At 36.8% G+C, this 8,471-nt stretch overlaps 1 non-coding gene across 1 annotated transcript; it reads right to left on the bottom strand.

The window, feature by feature from the left end:
* Positions 1–5,707: 5,707 nt before the first annotated feature.
* On the bottom strand, positions 5,708–5,815 carry LOC112781201 (small nucleolar RNA R71). Its single transcript, XR_003191992.1, has one exon. It is a non-coding gene; the product is annotated as a small nucleolar RNA R71 (small nucleolar RNA).
* Positions 5,816–8,471: the final 2,656 nt, after the last annotated feature.

Here is an 8,471-nt window from a genome sequence, read left to right as displayed (position 1 = left end):
GCCTGTGGCTAGAGGATGGTTGGATTTCATCCAACGCTCCATCATTCCCACTAGCAACCGATCTGAAGTTACTGTAGATCGGGCCATCATGATTCATAGCATCATGATTGGTGAGGAAGTAGAAGTTCATGAAGTCATCTCCCTTGAACTCCACAAAATAGCCGAAAAGTCCTCCCCCTTGGCAAGGCTAGCTTTCCCTCATCTTATTTGCCATCTATGTTACTTAGCTGAAGCTTTCATAGAAGGAGACATTCCCATTGAGGAAAAGAAGCCCATCACTAAGAAAAGGATGGAGCAAACAAGAGAGCCCACTCATGGAGCTCAAGAAACACATGAGGAAGCTCATCATCAAGAAATCCCTGAGATACCTCAAGGGATGCACTTTCCTCCACAGAATTTTTGGGAGCAAATCAACACCTCCATATGAGAATTAAGTTCGAACATGGGACAATTAAGGGTGGAACATCAAGAGCACTCCATCATCCTTCATGAAATTAGAGAAGATCAAAGAGCAATGAGGGAGGAGCAACAAAGACAAGGAAGAGACATAGAAGAGCTCAAGGGCATCATTGGTTCCTCAAGAAGGAAACGCCACCATCACTAAGGTGGATTCATTCCTTGTTCTTAAATTCTCTGTTTTTCGTTTTCTTTATGTTAAGTGCTTATCCATGTTTGTGTCTTATTACATGATCATTAGTATTTAGTAACTATGTCTTAAAGTTATGAATGTCCTATGAATCAATCACCTCTCTTAAATGAAAAATGTTTTAATTCAAAAGAACAAGATGTACATGAGTTTCGAATTTATCCTTGAACTTAGTTTAATTATATTGATGTGGTGACAATGCTTCTTATTTTCTGAATGAATGCCTGAACAGTGCATATGTCTTTTGAAGTTGTTGTTTAAGAATGTTAAATATGTTGGCTCTTGAAAGAATGATGACAAGGAGACATGTTATTTGATAATCTGAAAAATCATAAAAATGATTCTTGAAGCAAGAAAAAGTAGTGAATACAAAGCTTGCAGAAAAAAAAAGAAGAAAAAAATAAAAAAAGAAAAAGCAAGCAGAAAAAGCCAAAAGCTCTTAAAACCAAAAGGCAAGAGCAAAAAGCCAATAGCCCTTAAAACCAAAAGGCAAGGGTAAATAAAAAGGATCCCAAGGCTTTGAGCATCAGTGAATAGGAGGGCCTAAAGGAATAAAATCCTGGCCTAAGCGCGGCTAAACCAAGCTGTCCCTAACCATGTGCTTGTGGCGTGAAGGTGTCAAGTGAAAACTTGAGACTGAGCGGTTAAAGTCAAGGTCCAAAGCAAAAGAAGAGTGTCCTTAAGAACCCTGGACACCTCTAATTGGGGACTTTAGCAAAGCTGAGTCACAATCTGAAAAGGTTCACCCAATTATGTGTCTGTGGCATTTATGTATCCGGGGGTAATACTGGAAAACAAAGTGCTTAGGGCCACGACCAAGACTCATAAAGTAGCTGTGTTGAAGAATCAACATACTGAACTAGGAGAATCAATAACACTATCTGAACTCTGAGTTCCTATAGATGCCAATCATTTTGAACCTATAGATGCCAATCATTCTGATGAGCGGATAATTTATACGCTTTTTGGCATTGTTTTTAGTATGTTTTTAGTAGAATCTAGTTACTTTTAGGGATATTTTCATTAGTTTTTATGTTAAATTCACATTTCTGGACTTTACTATGAGTTTGTGTGTTTTTCTATGATTTCAGGTATTTTCTGGCTGAAATTGAGGGACTTGAGCAAAAATCAGATTCAGAGGTTGAAGAAGGACTGCTGATGCTGTTGGATTCTGACCTCCCTGCACTCAAAGTGGATTTTCTGGAGCTACAGAACTCAAAATGGCGCGCTTTCAATTGCGTTGGAAATTAGACATCCAGGGCTTTCCAGCAATATATAATAGTCCATACTTTGGCCGAGTTTAGATGATGTAAAAGGGCGTTGAACGCTAGTTCTACGCTGCTGTCTGGAGTTAAACGCCAGAAACACGTCACAAGCCAGAGCTGAACGCCAGAAATACGTTACAAACTGGCGTTCAACTCCAAGATTGACCTCTACACATGTAACATTCAAGCTCAGCCCAAGCACACACCAAGTGGGCCCCAGAAGTGGATTTATGCATCAATTACTTACTTCTATAAACCCTAGTAACCAGTTTAGTATAAATAGGACTTTTTACTATTGTATTAGACATCTTTGGATCAGATCTTTTGATCATTTTTAGATCTCTAGACCTCCATGGGAGGCTGGCCATTCGGCCATGCCTGAACCATTATCACTTATGTATTTTCATACGGTAGAGTTTCTGCACTCCATAGATTAAGGTGTGGAGCTCTGCTGTTCCTCAAAGATTAATGCAAAGTACTACTGTTTTTCTATTCAATTCAACTTATTCTGCTTCTAAGATACTCATTCGCACTTCAACCTGAATGTGATGAACGTGACAATCATCATCATTCCCTATGAACGCATGCCTGACAACCACTTCCGTTCTACCTTAGATTGAATGAGTATCTCTTGGATCTCTTAATCAAAATCTTCGTGGTATAAGCTAGATTGATGGCGGCATTCATGAGAGCCCGGAAAGTCTAAACCTTGTCTGTGGTATTCCGAGTAGGACTCTGGGATTGAATGACTGTGACGAACTTTAAACTCGCGAGTGCTGGGCGTAGTGACAGACGCAAAAGGAGGGTGAATCCTATTCCAGTATGATCGAGAACCTCAGATGATTAGCCGTGCTATGACAGAGCATTTGGACCATTTTCACAAGAGGATAGGATGCAGCCATTGGCAAGGGTGATGCCTCCAGACGATTAGCCATGCAGTGACAGCGCATCGGACCATTTTCCAGAGAGGATTAAAAGTAGCCATTGACAACGGTGATGTCCTTACATAAAGCCAGCCATGGAAAGGAGTAAGACTGATTGGATGAAAACAGCAGGAAAGCAGAGGTTCAGAGGAACGAAAGCATCTCTATACACTTATCTGAAATTCTCACCAATGATATACATAAGTGTTTCTATCCTTATTTTCTATCTATTTATTATTTATGTTCGAAAACTCCATAACTATTTTATATCCGCCTGACTGAGATTTACAAGGTGACCATAGCTTGCTTCATACCAACAATCTCCGTGGGATCGATCCTTACTCACGTAAGGTTTATTACTTGGACGACCCAGTGCACTTGCTGGTTAGTTGTATCGAAGTTGTAAATGAAAAACGATTTATTAAGACGTGCGTACAGAGTTTCTGGCATCATTGCCTGAGATCACAATTTCGTGCACCAAGTTTTTGGCGTCGTTGCCGGGGATTGTTCGAGTTTGAACAACTGACGGTTCATCTTGTTGCTCAGATTAGGTAATTTTCTTTTTGTTTTATTTTCAAAAATTTTTCAAAAACCTTTCAAAAATTTCTCCTTTGTTTTCGAAAAAAAATTTAAAATAAATGTTTTCAAAAAATTATTTTTCTTCAGAATTTTTAAGAATGAATTCTAGTGTTTCATGAAGCATGTTGAAGCCTGACTGGCTGTAAAGCCATGCCTAAATTCTTTTAGACTGAGGCCTCCACATGTCAGGGAATTGCTTATATCTTCTAAAGCTTGGCTGGCTATTAAGCTATGTCTAACCCTCAGATTGGAGCTTTAGACTAAGAATTGAAGATTCCTGGAATTCATATTAAAAATTTTGGAATTCTTATTTTTCTTTTTCAAATAATTTTCGAAAAATCCAAAAAAAAATTAAAAAATTCATAAAAATAAAAAAAATATTTCATGTTTCTTGTTCGAGTCTTGAGTCAATTTTTAAGTTTGGTGTCAATTGCATGTTTTAAAGTTTGCATAAAATTTTCGAAAAATTCATGCATTCATAGTGTTCTTCATGATCTTCAAGTTGTTCTTGGTAAGTCTTCTTGTTTGATCTTGATGTTTTCTTGTTTTGTGTTGTATGGTGTTTTTCATATGCATTCTTGAATTCTTAGTGCCTAAGCATTAAAGATTTCTAAGTTTGGTGTCTTGCATGTTTTCTTTGCATAAAAAAATTTTTCAAAAATATGTTCTTGATGTTCATCATGATCTTCAAAGTGTTCTTGGTGTTCATCTTGACATTCATAGCATTCTTGCATGCATTCATTGTTTTGATCCAAAATTTTCATGCATTGAGTCTTTTTCATGTTTTTTCCTCTCATCATTAAAAATTCAAAAATAAAAAAAATATCTTTCTCTTTTTCACTCATAAATTTCGAAAATTTGAGTTGACTTTTTCAAAACTTTTTAAAATCTAGTTGTTTTTATGAGTCAAATCAAATTTTCAATTTAAAAATCTTATCTTTTTCAAAATCTTTTTCAAAAATAAAATCTTTTTTATTTTTCTTATTTATTTTCGAAATGTTTAAAAATATTTTTCAAAAATCTTTTTCTTATCTTTATCTCCTAATTTTCGAAAATAACATCATCAATTAATGTTTTGATTCAAAAATTTCAAGTTTGTTACTTGCTTGTTAAGAAAGATTCAAACTTTGAGTTCTAGAATCATATTTTGTGATTTATTGTGAATCAAGTCATTAATTGTGATTTTAAAAATCAAATCTTTTTCAAAACTAATTTCAATCATATCTTTTCAAAAATATCTTTCTATCTTATCTTTTTCAAAATCATATCTTTTTCAAAAATTTGATTTTAAAATATCCTTTCTAACTTCTTATCTTCTTATCTTTTCAAAATTGATTTTCAAATTTGTTTCAACTAACTAACTAACTTTTTGTTTGTTTCTTATCTTTTTCAAAACTACCTAACTAACTCTGTCTCTCTAATTTTCGAAAATATCTTCCCTCTTTTTCAAAATTTCTTTTTAATTAACTAATTAATTTAATTTTTTATTTTAATTTTCGAAAAATTACTAACCTTTTTCAAAAACTATTTTCGAAAATCACTAACTCTTTTTTAAAAATTATTTTCGAAAATTCTCTCTCTCTTATCTCCTTCTATTTATTTATTCATCTACTAACACTTCATCTCACCCAAATTCGAACCCCCTCTTCCATCTGTGTTCGAATTTTTTCTTCTTCTTTTCTTCTACTCACACAGGGACCTCTATACTGTGGTAAAAAAGGACCCCTATTATTATTATTTTTCTGTCCCTCTTTTTTCATATGAGCAGGAGCAAAGACAAGAACATTCTTGTTGAAGCAGATCCAGAACCTGAAAGGACTCTGAAGAGGAAACTAAGAGAAGCTAAATTACAACAATCCAGCAAGCACCTTTCAGAAATTTTCGAACAGGAAGAGGAGATGGCAGCCGAAAATAATAATAATGCAAGGAGGATGCTTGGTGACTTTACTGCACCTAATTCCAATTTACATGGAAAAAGCATCTCCATTCCTACCATTGGAGCAAACAATTTTGAGCTGAAACCTCAATTAGTTTCTCTGATGCAGCAGAACTACAAGTTTCATGGACTTCCATCTGAAGATCCTTTTCAGTTCTTAACTGAATTCTTGCAGATATGTGATACTGTTAAGACTAATGGAGTAGATCCTGAAGTCTACAGGCTCATGCTTTTCCCTTTTTCTGTAAAAGACAGAGCTAGAGTATGGTTAGACTCTCAACCTAAGGATAGCCTGAACTCTTGGGATAAGCTGGTCAAGGCTTTCTTAGCCAAGTTCTTTCCTCCTCAAAAGCTGAGTAAGCTTAGAGTAGATGTTCAGACCTTCAGACAGAAATAAGGTGAATCCCTCTATGAAGCTTGGGAGAGATACAAAGGACTGACCAAAAAGTGTCCTTCTGACATGCTTTCAGAATAGACCATCATGGATATATTCTATGATGGTCTATCTGAATTGGCTAAAATGTCATTGGATACTTCTGCAGGTGGATCCATTCACCTAAAGAAAATGCCTGCAGAAGCTCAATAACTCATTGACATGGTTGCTAATAACCAGTTCATGTACACTTCTGAGAGGAATCCTGTGAGTAATGGGACGCCTCAGAAGAAGGGAGTTCTTGAAATTGATACTCTGAATGCCATACTGGCTCAGAATAAAATATTGACTCAGCAAGTCAATATGATTTCTCAGAGTCTGAATGGAATGCAAGCTGCATCCAACAGTACTCAAGAGGCATCTTCTGAAGAAGAAGCTTATGATCCTGAGAACCCTGCAATAGCAGAGGTAAATTACTTAGGTGAACCTTATGGAACACCTATAATCCATCATGGAGAAATCATCCAAATCTCTCATGGAAGGATCAACAAAAGCCTCAACAAGGCTTTAATAATGGTGGAAGATACAGGTTTAGCAATAGCAAGCCTTTTCCATCACCCACTCAGCAACAGACAGAGAACTCTGAACAAAATACCTCTAATTTAGCAAACTTAGTCTCTGATCTATCTAAGGCCACTGTGAGTTTCATGAATGAAACAAGGTCCTCCATTAGAAATTTGGAAGCACAAGTAGGCCAGCTGAGTAAAAGAATCACTGAAATCCCTCCTAGTACTCTCCCAAGCAATACAGAAGAAAATTCAAAAGGAGAGTGCAAGGCCATTGACATAGTCAACACGGCCGAACCTGGAGAGGAAGGGGAGGACGTAAATCCCAGTGAGGAAGATCTCCTGGGACGTCCAGTGATCAATAAGGAGTTTCTCTTTGAGGAACCAAAGGAATCTGAGACTCATCTAGAGACCATAGAGATTCCATTGAACCTCCTTATGCCCTTCATGAGCTCTGACGAGTATTCATCTTCTGAAGAGAATAAGGATTTACTAAAGAGCAAGTTACCAAGTACCTTGGTGCAATCATGAAGCTGAATGCCAAATTATTTGGTATTGAGACTTGGGAAGATGAACCTCTCTTGTTCACCAATGAACTAAGTGATCTGGATTAACTGACATTGCCTCAGAAGAAACAGGATCCTGGAAAGTTCGTAATACCTTGTACCATAGGCAACATGATCTTTGAAAAAGCTCTGTGTGACCTTGGTTCAGGGATAAACCTCATGCCCCTCTCTGTAATAGAGAAACGGGGAATCTTTGGGGTGCAAACTACTAAAATCTCATTAGAGATGGCAGACAATTCAAGAAAACAGGCTTAAGGACAAGTAGAGGACGTGTTAGTAAAGGTTGAAGGCCTTTACATCCCTGCTGATTTCATAATCCTTGATACTGGAAAGGATGAGGATGAATCCATCATCCTTGGAAGACCTTTCCTAGCCACAACAAGAGCTGTGATTGATGTTGACAAAGGTGAATTAGTCCTTCAATTGAATGAGGACTCCCTTTTGTTTACAACTCAAGGTTACCCTTCTGTAAACATGGAAAAGAGGCACAGTAAGCTTCTCTCAAAACAGAGTCAACCAGAGCCCCCACAGTCAAACTCTAAAGGATGGAGCAAACAAGAGAGCACATTCATGGATCTCAACAGGCACATGAAGAAGCTCATCATCAAGAAACCCCTGAGATACCTCAAGGGATGCACTTTCCTCCACAGAATTTTTGGGAGCAAAATCAACACCTCCCTAGGAGAATTAAGTTCCAACATGGGACAACTAAGGGTGGAACATCAAGAGCACTCCATCATCCTTCATGAAATTAAAGAATATCAAAAAGCAATGAGGGAGGAGCAACAAAGACAAGGAAGAGACATAGAAGAGCTCAAGGACATCATTGGTTCCTCAAGAAGAAAACGCCACCATCACTAAGGTGGACTCATTCCTTGTTCTTTCATTCTCTGTTTTTCGTTTTCTTTATGTTAAGTGCTTATCCATGTTTGTGTCTTATTACATGATCATTAGTATTTAGTAACTTTGTTTTAAAGTTATGAATGTCCTATGAATCCATCACCTCTCTTAAATGAAAAATGTTTTAATTCAAAAGAACAAGAAGTACATGAGTTTCGAATTTATCCTTGAACTTAGTTTAATTATATTGATGTGGTGACAATGCTTCTTGTTTTCTGAATAAATGCTTGAACAGTGCATATGTCTTTTGAAATTGTTGTTTAAGAATGTTAAATATATTGGCTCTTGAAAGAATGATGACAAGGAGACATGTTATTTGATAATCTGAAAAAATCATAAAAATGATTCTTGAAGCAAGAAAAAGCAGCAAAGAACAAAGCTTGCAGAAAAAAATAGCGAAAAAAAATAGAAAGAAAAAGAAAAAGCAAGCAGAAAAAGCCAAAGCTCTTAAAACCAAAAGGCAAGAGCAAAAAGCCAATAACCCTTAAAACCAAAAGGCAAGGGTAAATAAAAAGGATCCCAAGGCTTTGAGCATCAGTGGATAGGAGGGCCTAAAGGAATAAAATCCTGGCCTAAGCGGCTAAACCAAGCTGTCCCTAACCATGTGCTTGTGGCGTGAAGGTGTCAAGTGAAAACTTGAGACTGAGCGGTTAAAGTCAAGGTCCAAAGCAAAAGAAGAGTGTGCTTAAGAACCCTGGACACCTCTAATTGGGGACT

This window comes from Arachis hypogaea, chromosome 19 (genome assembly GCF_003086295.3).
Source record: "Arachis hypogaea cultivar Tifrunner chromosome 19, arahy.Tifrunner.gnm2.J5K5, whole genome shotgun sequence".
NCBI lineage: Eukaryota > Viridiplantae > Streptophyta > Magnoliopsida > Fabales > Fabaceae > Arachis > Arachis hypogaea.
This window is presented reverse-complemented; position numbering and strand designations above follow the sequence as displayed.